The following is a 19,694-nucleotide window of genomic DNA, read 5'->3' on the forward strand; positions in this document are numbered from 1 at the left end:
AGACAATTTTAAATATTGAAGCATTTCATTGGCAAAATTTGTCTAAAATAAAAGGAAAAAAACCCCATAAATCCAACCATGATGAAATCTATCACTAGCGCCTTGACCTAAAAAAACCAAACCAAACCAAAACAACAACAAATCTTAAACAAATAAGAAACACCCACCACAGAGCAAATGAAAATGAAAGGCCCTGAGCGTGCTGACACCAGTCCAAAACATTATTTTCCCTGACTTTTCTTCTCCAAAACAAAACAGATCAAATTACTACTTATTTAAGAGTCAACTAAGACTTTAATAATTCCCAAAATATTCTCACAATTGTGTTTCAAAGACACAGAAAATTGTGCTCATTTCTGAAGCGGAAAACCGTCTATCAAATCATTATCTTAGCTGCTGTGGTTTATTTGAAGATATTTTACAGCAGAAGCCTGTATCAGCAGAAAGAACAGGAAGGGCAGGAAATGGGGGAGGGAGGACTGAAAATAATTCTATCTGCTTTTCTGTTGTAGAAAAGGGGTGATGAATGTCTAAACCGGCTAAGTTCCAGGCTCTAACAGTCTAATATGTAGCACCCCCTTTCTTCTAGAAATGTGGAGTCCTCAGTATGAGTATTTTCATCAACTTCAAAACTCCCACATTTTTCTCATTTAAATTTACATGCAGAATTTTGTTATTTACTAAACAGCTGACTGATCTCAATCTGAAAAGCAAGATGATGGAAGATAGCAAAAAATTCAGCTTACTCATAATTCCTTCAAAGACAGTACACGCTTAAAAAAAACCTACTAAATTTTACAGCTAAAAAATAAAGGTCCAATTCAACTGTTTAATAACCGTCATAACATGATTAAGATTCCAAACAGTTCTAAGAACTTGGTAACCATTTACTTCCACCTAAAGAACCAAACAAGTCAGCTGTTTTAAAGTGATATCCATATATTAAATAGTATTGCATTCATTCAACAGTCTGTTCCAGTCCATTTCAAATCCTGCCTGAAACTGTTTGCTCCTGAAATTTCTATCAAAATAGATGATGCAGCTATGCAAATTGAGAGAATTCAAAACTTTAAGAGGGACATAAAAATAATCAAATCATGTTAGAATGGTTTCAAGCAACTATGATTTAGTAATGAAAAACAATCCAAATAAGTTAGTGTATAAATGAAAAAATAGAGTCATTACAAGAAAATTATTCTTTTAAAGTACAGCATTTGCAAGGGGGGAAAAAAAGGAATCTACATACTTTTTCAGAGTGAACTACTGTTTTTTCTTTTGGAAATGGTATTTCTCTTGGACAATTAGGTAGATTTGAGACTACTACCCTATTAGAAATTTGTTTAACTCCTGATAGTCTGTCCTTCAAGTTTACCTATCAGCAGTACAAAGCTAATTTTTCTAGTATACACAGACACAAGAATACTGACCGCAGTCTGACATCGCATCTTGCATTAAAACTGCAGAGCAATCAATTCAGTTAAAGTCACTGCTTCATTACACTCATCTATTTCTAATTCAAAGCATGGACATCTAATTTACGTATTTAATAAAAGTGGTGGTAGTAGGAGGGTGTTTCAGCATCCACTCAAGTACCCTGTTCCTCTGTACATAAATTGGTGGTTTTCATTTTTTTTGACTAGTAAGACCCAAACTATTAGCACCATGGAAGTCAAGACAGAAAAAGACTGTGCTTTCAATTACTAGTACTACCATAAAAAACCATTACAATGCACCTGGATTTCTGAAAATGGGAATCTATCCCATATGCAAAACCTACCATACTTTTAATATTCCAACACCTACTTCAGGAAAGAAAAAAGAAAACCAACCAGCAAAACCCCAAACTAATCCACAGTACCCATGCAGCTCATAGAACAAAACACTACAGGCTCCCTGTTGGGCCACTCAGTCATTTTGTACAGCACTTCCAAAAATGGATCTGTGTTCAAAATGGCCCATTAAAAAGCAAAGGAAACCAAAACCAAAGGGAATGGGAAACACAGAGACAAGAGCTTTTCTCTGACCTCTGGCAACCACTCCATGCCTTTTCTGCAAAATGGGAGTAAGCTCACTCAGCTCAAAATAAAAAAATAAAAAAACATGGGCGACAAAAAGTCACTAAAAGAATTTTTTTATAGAAGACAAGGACTTCTTTTAAAGACATGGTCTAGAAAATACAGTATCTTATTCAAATGAAATAACTATGAAAAACCACTCCTTATTGCAATTGTCCAAAATATTCTACTTTTCACACTTCCATTAAAGCAGAGTTTAACAGAGAAATATGAAATCAACAAAACAAAGAGCACTGGGCAATATTTATATGCCTGCTGTTTTCTTTGAAAAACCCCTACCAATCAAAAACCCAACTCCCAGAAAACCAACAAACCACAATAGGATGTGTATGGTAAAGTACGTTTTAGACATAAAACTTAGTCCCCTTCAGAGATTATAAAGTAGGAGTTTGGTGATCTCAAAGAATGAAATGTTTCAGATTCCCATGAACAATGTATGTTACTAACATCTGGAACTAATGAACAATAACTGACTAAACACATAAATGTCAGTAATAATTTCCAAGACTAGGGTAAGGATAACTCAGTATCTTGCAGAAAACCAGAAAGATTATTGTTGCACTACATTATTAATCTACATAATTAGATGAGGTAAACGTATGGCAGAACTTCAGATTTTATCAAGATGTGTTTAATTGGAATTCGTGGTTTGAATTTTCAGACATTTTAAAGGACCCAGATGTTCCTAGGATCTTAACTATCTTACCCAGTCAAAAAAAGCCACTATGAACTAAAATCTGGTGTAAATCAAATTCACTAAACAACGTTCCACTAACAACTAAAATAATAAAACTATCTGGTTTTCATCACCACTTCTGACCACATATTTGCATTACTCTTATCTCGTATCCTAAAGCAGAAAAAAACTACAACCAATTACATAGAAATTTACTGTTAATTGAAGTCATCAATCCATCTCACCTTAAAAACTCTGCATTTTACTGACTTTATTTCTTTTTATCAAATAAAATAAACATGGAGAAACGTCTCCTGAGAATCTAACATGCGATGTCTGCACAAAATATTCAGTGTCTTTATAAACACTGTGTTGTCATTAACTGTGCAAGATAATGTATGAGAAGAGATATTTAATACTAATTTAACCACCAAGTGCTTTGTTATAGGTTATAGTGAAAGCGGAAATTCCGAAAAAGGACTCAACGTGTTGGCATTTAGACTAGCTTTCACAGTCCTAGCACCAAGTTCAACTACAGCCAGGAAATACTATGAGCTACCCACTGGTGAGTTATCCAGCTCATCTGCTACTCCTGGTATTTCTGGAGAACTTCCAGAAGCTTCCTGTTTACTTAGTCTTGGTTTAATTTCTGCGCAGTTTAGGTTCAGAACCCATGAAGAGCTGAACAAGACACAAGACACAGAACAAGAAGACTATATAGACAGTCATGAACAAAAATGCCTTCTTTCTTCTCTTCTGCTGTCCAACTCCCCAGTGAAAAAGCTGAGCATTACTTTTCTTCTACTTTCATCTCCCAGGACACAAACAGTACTTACTAATGAGTTTTAAGGATGACAGCAAGATCACCAACCGGTACCACACAGCAGAATACATGAGGCCATGTGAAATCATTAACACTTCGAAACTCAGATTTCAATGAAGTTGTGCAAAAGAAGTAACAATAGACCGCAAAACTTCCATCTTCTGATTTGTAGGAATCCCAGAAAATTTGTAGTATTATTCTTGAGTAGCAAATAAGTGCTAGCTGCAAAACAGTTAACATTTATGTAATTGTTGTTTTTCTAATGTATTTATATAGGCATTGTAATTATCTACCATTGGAGAAGTTGCACATTGGAAACACGATAATCCAATGTAATTGCTTGGTTACAAAAATTTAATAAAGTTTGTAAAGAGTTTATTTAATTTTTCACTTAAAGTATGAGGAAAGCATTTGACAAAGGGACAAAAGACCTCTTCTGGTCTGCTAAGAAATTAAGCCAAAACAAAGTAATTTTAGTAGCAAGACAAATACGATATTTGACCTGTCCTATCTCATCTAATCTGTTCTGTAACTGAGACAAGATAGAGGTCTGTGAATTCATTCAGTGTAAAAGCAAAGAGAAAACAAAGCACAAACCAAAAAAACCTAATGAAAACTGAACTCCAAAAACTAAACCACAAACAAACAAAAAGTCAACCAAAAACCGAAACCCACTACAGTTGACAAAAAAAAAAAAAAAAAGACAACAGCATTGCAACTTATTTTACATAGCTTAGAATTAGTTTTAACTATGCCTAACCAAGGTTTTAAATTGCTTCTCAGCAGAGTAGAGCTGGTGCTCACCTCTAAGGTCTAGAGCACGTGATGATAACAGTTCTGTTCATTTGCACACAGTCAAGCTGAAGTGCTACACTGAAAAGCACTTTTTCAGCCATTCTGAAACTGCTCTGTCTCAGCTGTACTGAAAATAAGACTAAAATGGCTGCAGCATTCACTCAAGCCAAATCAGAGACAACTCAGCAAGAGGTAAAACATTTACACAGCCAAGCACCTCTGTCTTTACCACACTGCAACAAACTGCAGAGGTGGAAGGGGTGGGTACGTGTGAGCAGAGGAGTGGTTTCTTTGACAGGCAGGAAGTGGTTAATGCACAGCTACAGCACTGCAGCTTCCTAGCACCACTGGTAAAGAGAAAATCAAACCAAACCAAAAAGGAGCAAGAGGCAGCCCTGCTAGGCTTGTGATCCAGGTTTGTGTAACATGCTTCAGATCTCACAACTGCAAGGCAGTTCAGAATTCTTGAATTCATGTCACATATTAACAGTCACAATCTCTCACAAGTGCAAGGCAGTTCAGAATTCTTGAATTCATGTCACATATTAACAGTCACGGATCCAGAGCCGGATCACGCGCAGAGCTGACAAACAGTAAGGAATACTTTTCAAGAGCAGGCTCACTTCAATGCTTCTAAAAAAAAAGCAAAACAAACCAAAACAGCCCACTTAAAGAGATTAATCTACAGCTTTGTACTGCTCCATCTATTTTGAAATAGTCTTTAATATTAGTTGCCCAATATAAATTTTACTTGGGGAGGAAAAACAGATGTTCACTTTACAAGAAAGCTAGCAAAATCCTAAGAACATTCCAGAACTTCATCCCTTGAAGAAATCTAACTCTTTATGACTTCAATGCAGCTTGTTGTCTAAGTTTTTCAAAGAAGGACTGTATCTGGAATCACTTAAGGAATTTTGATGGAATCTTGTAACAGAGCAGTTCCTGAAGACTTGATTTGAGAACCTATGGTAGGGAGAAGGGAGTTGTTAACCAAAGACACAAGTTTAACACAAAATTAAATTAATACAGGTTTCGCTCTATTGTCTGTTTATTGTAATAAAAATAGTAATATTAGTTATTAATGATAATAACCAATCACGTACTCTCATAGAGGCAATGCTGGATCAGTTCTGGAGTGTGCTCCTCTATATCTGCCTCACTTCTTTCTACATAATCCAAATTTATCTATTTCAAAACAAAATACTTGCAAGAGTCCATGGGGCAATTCTAAAGAAAATTAGTGTTGAATTATATCTAGCCTTCTAACAAAAAATACTCTTTGCAATCCAAAATTAGTGCAATATAGTAAGTCACTTCTCTCTAAAAAGCAGAACATGCCCTCCAACCACTCAAATTATGAAATGGTCTAGACTCATCTAACTGTGCATGTCTGTTGCCAGCTGTAGCTAGTTATTTCTGGATTGATTAATCATGCTAGCAGTAGTTGTCTGATGCACTCATCAGCACTACAGTCAGTATCTCTAACTTAAAAAATGGTGAAATACACCATCTGGCTTTTCCTTTTGTCCTTGTATTACCATGACCTGCTGTACAAGGAAGGGCACATGCTACACAGGAGAGAGCTCCACTGATTGTCTCTGATAGTACTACCGTACAGATTTAGAAAACTAGATTAAAATACACTTGAAGTTCAAAAAACATATTTCTTAAAAAACAAACTCATGAACATCAGAGAACAAATTAATTACAGATAATTTAAAACTATCCATTACAATGAAGCTTTTTTCACCAACACCTTGTACTAAAGTAAAAATCAAATCTACAGCCAATTCAAAAGAAAAATTTTATATTATCTTGATTATATACCCCATGTTGCTTACTCTGAACACCATATATACCACACTAGTTGGTGAAAATTTACAATAACTTGTAAAATTTCAAAATTAAAACTTAAATATTTCATTTGTATAACAAATATACATATACTTTGATTTCCCCAGTAGCAATGTTTTAAACAGAATTCTGTTTAGTGTATCTACAAAATTTGTACATCAAAAGGTGAATTCTGACTCCAAGTCTTAAAATTCCAAGAATATCACAAAAACCACAGGGACGTTCTAACCCAGAATCCAAAAGTTGCATTTGTCACTGTGTTTTATGTAACGTGGCATCTTGGAGCTTGACATACGGATGACAATGACTTAAATAGGTTTGAACAGGCAAAACAACAAGTTTGCAAAAAAATTTCACAGAACACTTTCCCTGAGCCAGAGAAAACAAAATCCATGTCACAGTCTTGTTGCTACAAATGTCTTGCCTTGTCAGAAAGCTTCAGCAACATGCAGAGGCACTAATACATTAACACAGACACATGGATGCCAAAAATCTTACTGAATAGTAAGAAATAATATGCGTTAACTTAAATGTCCAGTTCAATATACCTCCATTAGCACACAAAAGCATGTTAATAAGTGTGCTAAAAGTTATTAATCAAACTAATTTTAAAATAAAACCTGAAGTTTAAATAAACACAGACTTACGAATGGATTAAGTTCTCTGAAACTGCTTTGGCCCAGGAAATGTTAGACTCAACCTCCACTAACGTGTAATTCTGTACTAGCACGAGACTACAGTTTTTTTCATTGCTACCTAGCATGGCATTTATACAGATTCTTTAGTCAAAATCTCAAGAAAATAAAGCATTTTTTTAACACTAGAGAACAAAACAAACATGTTACGATAAGAACTGCAAACAACCTTTAATCCTGCCCTCTTTTGATAACATGCCAAAACACTCCAATATCATCTCAGTAAGTTCAACTACCATAGCCATAAATTAAAACAGGGCTTCCATTTTCCCAGTTTCTCATGAACATCAAACAAGAACCACAAGAGAATGGCATCCTGTTGTTTCTCTAGGTATTGCCCTGTGTAAGTAACATCACCTTCCCACGTCTCTTAAATATTATTACATAGAGGCACAGTTCATAATACCAGGGCTCCTTCCCTGAAGAATCAAGGCCAGACAGCAATTTCTGCCCTTTCATACAAGGTTTTATGCATTTAAATATAATAAGGGCAGGAGAGAACAGCCAAGGCATGAATACTTTTTTTTGCTCAAATTTGATGCTTAGAAACCAGTTAGCTACATGTCATCCACAAATCCTTGTGTCTAAACTACATCCTATCCACTTTTCTCTTCTACCCTTTTCCATTATTGATCTTTTTTGTTTTGTTGAGTGGAGTTTTATATGTTCATCAACATTAAGTAAGCAAAACAGTTCTTACACCTTGACAAAATTCAGGAGAAACTACTATTTGTACACATTTCAACTTAAGTCTCTAAACACTATCCACTGAAACCCTTTTTTACTCCCATGTTCACATGCCAGTAGACTGACTTCAAGAAACATCTTGGCTCTCATTAGGACTTCAGAAATAAACACTACCTAAACTTCTGGGGGAAAGAAAAGAGCTCATAATCATGAGACTGGAGTCTGACATGGAGTACTGAAGTTAAGAAAAACCAAAAGTCTGCACAACATTTAAGCACACTTCATTATTCCAAGCTGCTTGGTGGTAGGACCAAAGAGGGAAATTTTCAGTGCATTGACTGAAGTTGGCAAGCATTTATATTAATGTGTTTAAATACATTTCTGAAAAAAACAAAAAAAATTTGAATTCAACTTCTTTTAAAAATGACCTTATGGAAACTGCAATATGTTGGAAGCAAAGGTAGAAGCAACATGGCAGCTTTTGGATTGTTTGGCTAGGGTTTTTCTTTTGTGGGGGGTGGGAGACAAGAGGGATGTGCTTTTGTTTGGAAAACTATTTGTTGGGTTTTTTTTTTTACCATAACATTCTTTACACTGCTGTGAAATGAAAGATAATGCTTGAGACAGCACAAAATGACAGTTGTTAAAATAACCTGTGTAGTTCTTCTGTCTCCCATATCCACAGCCATATAATTAATAAAATCTGTGCATTGACTACGGAAGTTAAAAGCATTTTCAGAAACCACATCTAGAAGCGGAAAACATTTTTCATGTATTACAAAAATTCATGTTACCCATAGCAAAGTACTTCTATTACTTGAGCTAAATATTTTTTTAAATACATTTTAAAGTACATTACACCCAGTCATCTAATTTCCTAAGTTCTCAAACGATTTGATGCTTGTTCATGGAAGAAATAAGAGCTAGTAAGTAGTTCCTATGTACAGTTTTTAATTATTTGTAACAACCACAGCTCAAAATATAACAAAAAGCATAGTATACTTTCGTTTTCCAAACAAAAGCTTTCCCAGAGAAACCTAAAAGCTATTTATACAGCACACATCTACTTAGACAAACTTATGAATTCTTCCGCTATGATGGGATGCAAACTGATGTACAACTGAATATCAAGCAGTTATTTAATACCATATAGTTAGTACCATGCTCTCAGTTACACCTGCATGGGAGTCTTTACTTTCAGAAAAAACCCTGAAAGATGGGAAGGCATGGAAAGGGAAGGGCAGACTTGCTGTTAAATATACGGTCAATTAAAAAAATATACACCAGCAATACTAAACAAGATAAGAAGAGAGCAATGGAACTAGCGGATCCACATTTCCTACAGATTATAAACATTGTTTTGTTACTTTTTATTCACGTTGTCACTGGTGCCTTACTACACCAAGCAAGTAAATAGTGGACAAAACAACAACAACAACAAAAACACCAACCAAAAAACTACCAAACCCCAAAAAAAAAAAAAACCAAACAAAACACACCAACAAAAAAATCTGCCACACACAACAGCCCTATCTTGCTCTCCATCCTGTATTTGGGGAAGTCACTGCTGCTTGACAAACAGCTTCTTACAGTACAGTGGAACTAGGAGAATTTTTTCATGCAGTACACACAGTGCAGTGAGTAGAACAGAAACACCAGGACTACAAATATAGATCATGAAAGCAGCATTTATCTTGACCAGTTTATGAACTCCCACTTATATTGTCTGAATAGTTCACTTTCTCAGAGTAAGGTCACGTACTAGAGAAAACGAAGGAGACCAATGAGAGATGTTTCTCAAAAATAACATTAGATTTCATTGCATGTAAGAGCAGTATTAAATAAAAACACATCAGGGAGGAGAAAAAAAATCCCAACCCCCCATATTCATATATCATATCAGTTTTGTAACTTTTAACTTATTTTCTTCATTTATTAACCCTTATGAAAATGGTCATGAACATGTGTAATTGCCGTAATTCTCAAAATAAAGTCATTATGTAATGACGTAATACAAAAAAGCATTCAAGAATAGAGCAAATAGGAAAAAAGAAAATCATTAAATGCAAACTGTCAGGTAAGAACAACATACTGGTTTAAAGTGCTTACATTACATGAATAAACTTCACAATTTTGCCAGATGTATAGTTTCTGACAATTGAGATAAATCTGATAAATAGTTACCTCATTAGAACATCTAGATCGCGAGAAATGAGATTTTATTCCCGTATTTTGAAAACAAAATGCAGTATTTGGCTTAGTCAGCTCCTTTTAATGGTGAAAATATTTCTAGTTTGTATCGGGAATCACATGCAAATACATGGAAAAGAAAAATTGAGTTAGTAACAACCAATCAGTATTTTAGAATTCATTGAACGTGTAAAACACTTCCGTTTGCATTGAATTCTGCAAAATCAGTACTTAAAGCTAAGTTATTAGCTAGCAACTTTTATTAAGTTGCTTATGCTCTTTCTTGGCTGGCAAAATCACCTTCCATGATGGTAGGAAAGCATATGCTTATGTGTTTTATGTCCCCAAGGGAAGCATTACTTAAGGAGCTTTTATAAAGAAATTCACACACTCTAGTTAATGTTGATATTTTAACTTTGTGAAACAACCACAATAATACAAGCTACAGCTTATAAAGGTACAGGAAACATGGCAAAAAAAGATGTGCACAGCTAGTAGAATCAGCATCTCTTGAAAATAGACTTCAAATGGGGTAGAAGATAAATGATCTCGCAAAAAAAAAGCATCAAAATAACTATTTAAATTGATACATATAATTATTGTTGCATCATTTTACAAATAAATGCTGCTGTGATTAGTTTCAAGCCTACACAACATCCAAAACACTCTTGCTAAATTATTTCATACAGCAAAATACAACGCTGTTCCATATTATCACAGAAAGCACCAGCTCAGCACTGCTGCAGTTGGTAGAAAGGTTGCAGCTGATAAAAACACCATTTACTCCAAACAATGTCCTAAGTTCTCTAAACCAAAAATGGAACAAGAATCCAAAATTATTAATATAATGCTCTCTAGATTATATACACAAAGAAACTTAATTTGGCGCTTCTGGAGCATATTAAATAATAACTGCCATATATTAAAAATAAATAGATGATGCAGTTACGACAATTCATGAATTGCATAAATCCTCATGCAGTAATAACTGCAAAATTATTTTACAAATGGCCTGACAAAACCATCAGCCCCATTTCACAGATCTGAAACTGAAAAATTACCTACCCAAGATCACGTATCAAACAGCAGTGGTTTTTGTGCTTGGTTTCTTCTCCTCCAAGAAATTCTTAATATCTGCAGCAGCACTCTCCTTCATACCTTTCTGTAGGACTGCAAAAACCAGCACCTAATTAGAACACCATTTATTTTTTACATTGATAGTTGATGGTTGTGTACAGATTTCATATTTAATTTATTAATCCCACATTTAAGCAGACATTAAAAGCATTCCTCACTCTTATGCTTTTGAAAGTATGAACGTATCATGAACAATAACGAGCGCAAACATATATTTTAACTTGCAAAAAAGAGACAAATAGCATGCTTGTAAAATATTCTGATTTTGCAGTTCTAATAAATGCATTCATAATAATGCTGCATTTCCTTGTATAGTTTGGGATAGTAAACCAATATACCTATTAACACGCGCTTCCTTCTGCTGGTTAACATAGTAAACGTCCAGATGCCTAAGTGACATTTTTTGTGTGACTGAAGCCTGCATTTTTAAGCTCACTGCTTCCTAAAATAGCAGAGCTGTTCACCCCTTTATTTTAAGCAGGTACTTTTCCATCAACATTTCCATCCAACTTTTCCGGTAAGTCTATCTACAGCAAGGACTGCAGTCATGTGACACTACTTAGAATGATTTCAAGATTACTGTTAAGCAACAAAATATCCTACTATCAGCATTTCGACTGAACATCTGCCAACGACTGAGAAATCCAAAAAGATGGATTTGCTAGAGTAACAAATTACTCATGGGCAGAGCGACACCAGGCCTCAGAATTAAAGAAAAAAGCATTTAACTGTGAAAATATTTATTTAAAGTATTTAATATTTAAAATACTTAAGCTTAAGGAAGAGAAGTTCGAATGTGCCTTGTTTAACTTAGCACATGGCTTAAACTCTTTTGCCATGTTGCCTGATGTGGGCGACCATGACACCTCGCGGCGCCACTTGGGCTTTGTTTACTGCTGGCATCACACAAGGAAGCATAACTCGGCCCTCTGGTTTCCAATGAACAAACATATCCACAAAGTACAAAAATTGTGCCCTGGTTCCTGCCAGCGTAGGAACACCACCAACAGTTTCTCGCCGTTGCTTCCACAGTCCATGCGCTGCGACGTCCCACGCCCGTCGTGCCGCTGCGGCCCTTCCCGGCGGCGCCCAGCAGCACCCAGGCCACGCCGCCCCATTTCCGTCAGGAGCGAGGACACGCTCTCGAGGCGCGGGACGCGCCCCTGTCCCACCCAAACACGCGCCGTCACCTCGCCTCGCCTCGCCCAGGCCGCATGAGGCGGGTCGCGCCCGGGCGGGTGCCCGCTGCTCCCGGTGCACGCCCCCGCCAGACCCACCTGTGCCCGCGCCGCCGCCGCCACCGCCGCCGCCGCCGCGCGAAAGCAACGGGGACGCGCACGCGCGCCACCGCCGCTGCACTGGAGCCGGGTCACGTGCTCCCATGCATGCGCGCGACCGGAGCTGCAGCTTCCCGGCGCATGCGCACTGTTGTTGCAGCCGCTGCAGCCGCCGCCGCGCGGAGCAGCGAGCACAGCCGCCGCTGTGCCCTGCCCGCCCGGCCCCCGCGTTCCGAGCGCGCCCCGCGGTACCTGCACCCTCGTGTCCCGCGGTAGCTCCCGCCCGAGCAGCCGCCGCTGCCGTTGCCTCCGCCGCTGCCGCCGCTGTGGATTCAAACTCGCAGCGCGCTCCGGGCGCCGACGCCGCCTCCCCCCGCCGCACACGCCAGGCCGCTATGCAAATGAATCCTGTGTCTCCTCCCCTCTCTCCGTTGGCCCCGCCCCCTCCGTGGGCACAGGGGCCGGCAGTGGGGGGCTGCTCCGGAATCGGCCAATCGCGGGCCCGGCCATCTTGGTGGCATGCAAATAAGCCTCGGTGATATTTAAATGAGCGGTGGCCCCGCCCCTTGGCGCGCAGCCGTGCAAGGGTAGGCGCATTAAGCGCCGGGGCGCTGCCGCTAGGGGGCGTGGCGGCGCACCGAAGGGCGGTGCCGGGAGCAGCCCGCCCGGCCTTCCTTCCTGCCTTCCTCCCTTCCTCTCGCAGCTTCCCGCCACAGGAGCTCCGGGCTGCGTGGCCCTGCAGCCTCTCTGGCACCTTCGAAAGCCCGCCTGCAATCCGCCAGGCTGCATTATCAGTGACCTGCAATGCTCGCTGCTCGTCCCTTATCTCACCTCCTGTCCCGCTTCTGGGCTAGGGCTGTGCCTGACCAAAGCCCAGACGTTTGGAGTTGTTTGATAATGCGCGTTGAGGTTCAAGAGTGCCAAGAAACCAAAGGGCGCCTGTTTGCTCTGTTTTTAGGTGAATCTGAAGCACATGGGTTGTCCTGGGTGAGCCTCAGGTCAAAACCACAAGTGGCTGTTTCCCATCCACCCTCCATTTCTGCCTCAGGCATGGGGGAGAAAAACACACGGCTTGCTTTGACATGTACTAGAACATGGTGTTGTTTGTACCACCGGTAAAGGCAGAACTGAGCAGCAGGTGTTCTGTGCCATGAGCGTCGGTCAGGTCTAGAAGAGAGACCCATGGCTGTGTCCTTATGTACACAAGAAACCATGACAGCATAGGAGGACATGTATAGACTTGTCAGAAGAAGTACCAGTCACTTACTAAGCTGGTAGTGGAGAATTCTCTTCTCTCCCTCTTAAGACAAAGAAAGATCACAATCTTCCTGAATTGAAGGTATGAAAAACAGCATTTTTATTTGTTTCCTTGAAAATTAAGTTAAATATGGGTAAAATTTGTCATATATGGACCAGGCTGACCAATAGGTTTCTCTGTGCACGTATGTCGTGAAACAGTATTTATGACGCAGCCATTGTAAGAGACCCGTCAGAACCACTCTGGCAGTCACACTCACACCACCAAAGCTGGGACTGAAGCTGCTTCGCATTCACGGCTCCAGCAACCAATGGGTGCCCCACTTGACTCCCTGCCCTCACCACACTCTCACAGTCAGACCAGGTTTCTCTACTGATTGACCCTAAGTTTCCCACAGCAGAGTCTCCAATATCTAGATCCTTAAAATAATAAAATCACAGTGCAACAACAGAATAAGAGCTGGAGTTGGTGCCTTGGAGAAGGGATCCTGAACAAAGAAAGCCCTGGGCTTTTATACCCTCCCATTCTACGCGCACAGGAGTCTGAGGAGTTCCAGCTGAGTCCTTGGCTCCTGCCATGTCTCTGAGTGTCCTGATCACATGGCCAATGCCACAGGCCCTTTGCTTCCATTGTTATGCAGAGGGTGGCCACCAGTTCACAGCCTCTTGCCCCTCTGGGGCTCCTGCCCCGCAGAGCTCAATCTGCAGCTGCACACTGAGTTACCTGCACTGAAGGTATTCTTCCACAGCTTAAGGGGCAGTGGTTTAGTTAGCCATTTAGTTAGCCATTCCCAGTGGTTTGCCCATCTCTCTGCTATGTGTTTCCATTGCACAGCCAATAGGGAACAAGGAAATGTACACATGCCCATTAAGTTGCAAAACTATCTGCAACACGGCTTTAAGAAGGGGTATTAGCGTGGAACTTGAACTGCTGAAATGGGAGCATGCATCTTCCTCAGCTGTCTTTGCTACAGGCATGACAATTTCTAAGAGAAAGTGTGACAGAAACCTGTAACCATAATGTCTTAAACTTTCATTGTTGAGCTACAGTGCTGTGGTGAAATGTTTTGTCTTGAAAAAGGGATACATGAATTTGAAGTTGAGTCTTTTGAGCTTTTGTGTACAGTCAGATGACAAGGTTTTTCAGAAAGAAGAGGCCAGAACTACCCAGAAGTGGGCAGTTCCTAGCTGTGCCTGTTGTTTAACTCGTAAATTCACTTCTGGTGAGCACTTTTGCAGGGTCCTTGCATATAAATCCTTTGGGAATCAATCAGGATTGAATGCTTTCTGGCTAAAAGGTGAGTTTCCAGAAGACTGTGAATCTCTTCAATCTCTATAATCTCTTTGAATAATGACTGGCATTATTCCAAACCGTATTTAGTAGAGAAGCTATTACAGCAATGTAGTTTTGTTCAATGTAGTAAAATTAATGTAGTGAAGATAGAGTTAACAATGAGAGCTGGCACCAATCTCTTCTCCCTGGCAACCAGTGACAGGACCTGAGGGAACAGCATGAAGAGGAGTCAGGGGAGTTGTATTAATGTAGTGTCATAGCAAGTTAGTGCCCTGCTATGGCATTTCAGGCACCAGCAGCAATAGTAGGACTGTATCCTTAAATTTGAAGAAAAGACAACGTTTGAATTACAAGATTAGGAATTTGAGGAAATGAAAGTCCAGGTTTTGGTCCACCACTCTTCCTATGACTGGTCATAAATTTGAAAAAGCAATAGTATCAGTTTATGTTGCTCAGCATCTTTGCAAGAAGAAGGTAAAAATAAAAATTTTCAGAAAACCACAATTTCATCAATTTGTCTCTATTTGCAAAATGTGAGGGTTTTGCTGTAAAAGGAATGTGCAAAACAAACAGTACACTGGAATTATATTAAAAAGATAAGAAATTCTAACACCACAAAAAAAGTAGATATCCATCTAGTTTCCTGTCTCATTACTCTGTTAATGTTTTCAAGCATTGTAATGATAAACACAGAGAAAAAATATATTCCAGTGCACTTTACAAAAATAATGTTAAAAATTGAGCATCTTATGTGCAACAGAGAATTTCATCTTGATTTCCAATTCTCCAATGAACTTAAGGCTTAAAATCTGCATACAATATTTACTTTTCTTATTTCCACTACATCTATGAATTTATGTTAAGACATTTTATAAATCTTTTGAATATGTTAACTTTACAGTGTAAGAACAAAGAGCAGACACATGGAGAATATAACCAAAGTACTTGAGGAAATTTTCCAGTAATGAATTAAAACTAGTAAAGGCATTTGCACTTAAGTTCTTTTGACAGTAGATTAAGTACCTTCCTGTAATGTGAATTTTGTAAAATATGCTGTTATTATCTATTATCTTTAAGGCTAATAAGAGGATTTGGGGGAAATTCCTAGATCTTCTCTATTCCTCTCTGATTTTATGTTAGTTTCAAAAAAATTACTAATTATGAAATAAATATTCTCCTGCTCAGCCGTTTTTAATCAAACTTACTTTATTGTTACTTTGGTGTAGTAATCAACTAATTTATTTGCTGAGCAGACATATTTAGTTTAAACATTTACCAGTGATTTTTCCCACGGAGTTGTCCTCTCTCACTTCGCTACCTTCCGCCTCCCCCTTAACAAATTATATCTAACTTAATTTCTGTTTTTAATAAGAAAATCTTCTTTTGTAGCAGCAATATTTGTATATTTCAGTGGTACGTGCAAAGTCTAATTAGTGACAAAACCATGTTTTACAGCTTTTAAAATTTGGTCTAGTAAACTATCAGTATTTTGAGATACAGGCAAGTATTTCTCAATTTTTATGTTTAACATCTAGTAAAGAGTCTATCAGACTTTGAAAGAAAAAGTGATTTTAACAAAATGTGACGTGATTGACAGCTGGGATCTATTAAATGATGATCCTTTCAAAAGGAACCTAAAAATAAAGTCAATTCTGAGCACCAATCAGGAACATTTTTTGGAAGGAATAGCTTGTCTCCTATTGTCTCATTTGATATGAGAAACTTGGGAAACCTAGTTGTAAAACCAGTACCTAATATACAGGATATAATCACTAGAAGTATTCATGTGGCCACAAAATAAGCTGGTTGCCATCAAGTGTGTTGACTGAAACTTAGTTCCTGAATGCTGTTCTCTTTCCATTACTTCAGGAAAATTGCTGTAGGAGTAGCTTGGTTTGGAAGATGTCTTTCTCCTTCTAAAAATGCAAAGTAATACAAAGTAGTCAGGTAAAATAGCATTGTTACTGCAATGTTGTGAAATTAGTACTTAGTTTTAGCTCCCATAATACTTCTCAGATGCAGGATGCTTTATCTTTAGACTACACAGTTTTCTGAACATGTTAAGTTTTATACAATATAAATATTTTTAGAATTGGGTAAAGAGATGTAAAGAATATTTTATATGATTCCTCCTTGGGAATATGATTTGACCTGTTAGAAGGAATTTGTCTGAACATGTCTGGAATGTAATGCCTACTGGATGTTTTCAGTAAATAAACTGATAATCTCACCTGCATAAAATAATCTGAAATGTGTGGGATGATTTTGGTCTATTCTAACTTAGTCTAAATAAATGAAAAATAAATGAAAAGACACTGACCTTGAATGCTGAGCTATGGAAATATACTGGTAAAAAGCCTTATCCTCAGGGCAAATAATTCTTCTCTGTTTTCTTATTCTCAGCTCTAGCCTTAAGCTTTTTCAATGTCATACCTACTTTAGATCCTTCTAGAAAGTGGAAGACTCATGGGTTAAATAATTAGAATGGTATGTCTCAAAAAATTATGTGTATCTGGAGGAAATTGCCAGTGAAGAGTCAGATGCAGAGTGATTTAGTAACAGTTTGAAAGGTAAAATACTTGGGCTTAGCAGCAGTAAACTTTTCAAGATGATGTTAATTACATAATAACTGGGACGTAGGGTATCTCATTATCTCAATTGTATTTTAAAAGGTCTCTTCTTTTTTTCTTCAATCCCAATACAATCAACCTTCTACAGACTTGCTGGAGACTTTGTAAATAAAAAAATGGCTGACAGATGAAGGGTGGAATGTAAGAAAGAGCTTGTTTGGATTTATTTACTTATATTTATCAGTTTTGTTACTTCTGTATTTCCAGCTTGGGTTGAATTTTCTCCACAATGGCTTAAAGTGGAAATGAAGGATAACTTAAATGTTACTGTATTTGTACAAACCTAAAAAACCAATCATATTAAAAAAAAAAAAAAAAGTTTTGTATTTGTACAAACCTAAAAAAACAATCATATTAAAAAAAAAAGTTGTTTTTTTTTAAATCCCATCAAGTTTTGTATTCAGTTGGCCATTGTTTTTGCTGGAAGTCATTGTCTTCCTTTAAAACCTCTTCGTAATTAAAGTTGTCATCTGGTATTTTTTGGCCAGATTCTAAGTACTTTGTCATTATTTCCTCCAGTAGGGTTTTGTTATAACAAAGATGTAATTTGTTACAAACGAAGATGTAATTTATTGTAAACAAAGATGAATATTTCTTCTAGAAATATAGCTCAGGTAATATCCAACTGTTCTTCCAATACTGAGGCATGTAATTAACCAAAACACATGATATTCATTGGTACTGATTAAAGTCATCAACAAATGGAGGAATCAGCACTGCCCATTGGCAGTTACCACACTGTTACTCAATCATGCATTTAATTTACATGACTTAGTAGAATAATTTTAGATGATTCCTCCAGAACGTTGGTGGAAGGAAGTGGCGGAAGTAGCGGAAGGAAGGAAGTGGAAAGGAAGTGGCGGAAGGAAGAAAGTGGCGGAAGGAAGTGGCGGATGTGGCGGAAGGAAGGAAGGAAGCGGCGGAAGGAAGGAAGTAGCGGAAGGAAGGAAGTGGCAAAGGAAGTGGCGGAAGGGAGGAAGGAAGGAAGGAAGCGGCGGAAGGAAGGAAGTAGCGGAAGGAAGGAAGTGGCAAAGGAAGTGGCGGAAGGGAGGAAGGAAGGAAGGAAGCGGCGGAAGGAAGGAAGTAGCGGAAGGAAGGAAGTGGCAAAGGAAGTGGCGGAAGGGAGGAAGGAAGGAAGGAAGCGGCGGAAGGAAGGAAGTAGCGGAAGGAAGGAAGTGGCAAAGGAAGTGGCGGAAGGGAGGAAGGAAGGAAGGAAGCGGCGGAAGGAAGGAAGTAGCGGAAGGAAGGAAGTGGCAAAGGAAGTGGCGGAAGGGAGGAAGGAAGGAAGGAAGCGGCGGAAGGAAGGAAGTAGCGGAAGGAAGGAAGTGGCAAAGGAAGTGGCGGAAGGGAGGAAGGAAGGAAGGAAGCGGCGGAAGGAAGGAAGTAGCGGAAGGAAGGAAGTGGCAAAGGAAGTGGCGGAAGGGAGGAAGGAAGGAAGGAAGCGGCGGAAGGAAGGAAGTAGCGGAAGGAAGGAAGTGGCAAAGGAAGTGGCGGAAGGGAGGAAGGAAGGAAGGAAGCGGCGGAAGGAAGGAAGTAGCGGAAGGAAGGAAGTGGCAAAGGAAGTGGCGGAAGGGAGGAAGGAAGGAAGGAAGCGGCGGAAGGAAGGAAGTAGCGGAAGGAAGGAAGTGGCAAAGGAAGTGGCGGAAGGGAGGAAGGAAGGAAGGAAGCGGCGGAAGGAAGGAAGTAGCGGAAGGAAGGAAGTGGCAAAGGAAGTGGCGGAAGGGAGGAAGGAAGGAAGGAAGCGGCGGAAGGAAGGAAGTAGCGGAAGGAAGGAAGTGGCAAAGGAAGTGGCGGAAGGGAGGAAGGAAGGAAGGAAGCGGCGGAAGGAAGGAAGTAGCGGAAGGAAGGAAGTGGCAAAGGAAGTGGCGGAAGGGAGGAAGGAAGGAAGGAAGCGGCGGAAGGAAGGAAGTAGCGGAAGGAAGGAAGTGGCAAAGGAAGTGGCGGAAGGGAGGAAGGAAGGAAGGAAGCGGCGGAAGGAAGGAAGTAGCGGAAGGAAGGAAGTGGCAAAGGAAGTGGCGGAAGGGAGGAAGGAAGGAAGGAAGCGGCGGAAGGAAGGAAGTAGCGGAAGGAAGGAAGTGGCAAAGGAAGTGGCGGAAGGGAGGAAGGAAGGAAGGAAGCGGCGGAAGGAAGGAAGTAGCGGAAGGAAGGAAGTGGCAAAGGAAGTGGCGGAAGGGAGGAAGGAAGGAAGGAAGCGGCGGAAGGAAGGAAGTAGCGGAAGGAAGGAAGTGGCAAAGGAAGTGGCGGAAGGGAGGAAGGAAGGAAGGAAGCGGCGGAAGGAAGGAAGTAGCGGAAGGAAGGAAGTGG

At 39.3% G+C, this 19,694-nt stretch overlaps 1 protein-coding gene across 8 annotated transcripts in view; it reads right to left on the reverse strand.

The window, feature by feature from the left end:
- LOC120498344 (activating transcription factor 7 interacting protein) overlaps positions 1-12,598 on the reverse strand; it is a 76,966-nt gene extending 64,368 nt beyond the window's left edge. For 7 of the 8 annotated variants that reach the window (XM_039700936.1, XM_039700935.1, XM_039700934.1 and 4 more), the window contains exons 1-2: positions 12,462-12,598; positions 10,861-10,965 (exon numbers count right to left, since the gene is read on the reverse strand). The gene's annotated coding sequence lies outside the window, so the exon portion shown is untranslated. Of the gene's footprint in view, positions 1-10,860; positions 10,966-12,209; positions 12,347-12,461 lie in introns of those variants that run through there. The other variant, XM_039700928.1, reaches the window with a different exon arrangement.
- Positions 12,599-19,694: the final 7,096 nt, after the last annotated feature.

This window comes from Passer montanus, unplaced genomic scaffold, assembly GCF_014805655.1.
Source record: "Passer montanus isolate IOZ18808 unplaced genomic scaffold, ASM1480565v1 scaffold146, whole genome shotgun sequence".
Classification (NCBI taxonomy): domain Eukaryota; kingdom Metazoa; phylum Chordata; class Aves; order Passeriformes; family Passeridae; genus Passer; species Passer montanus.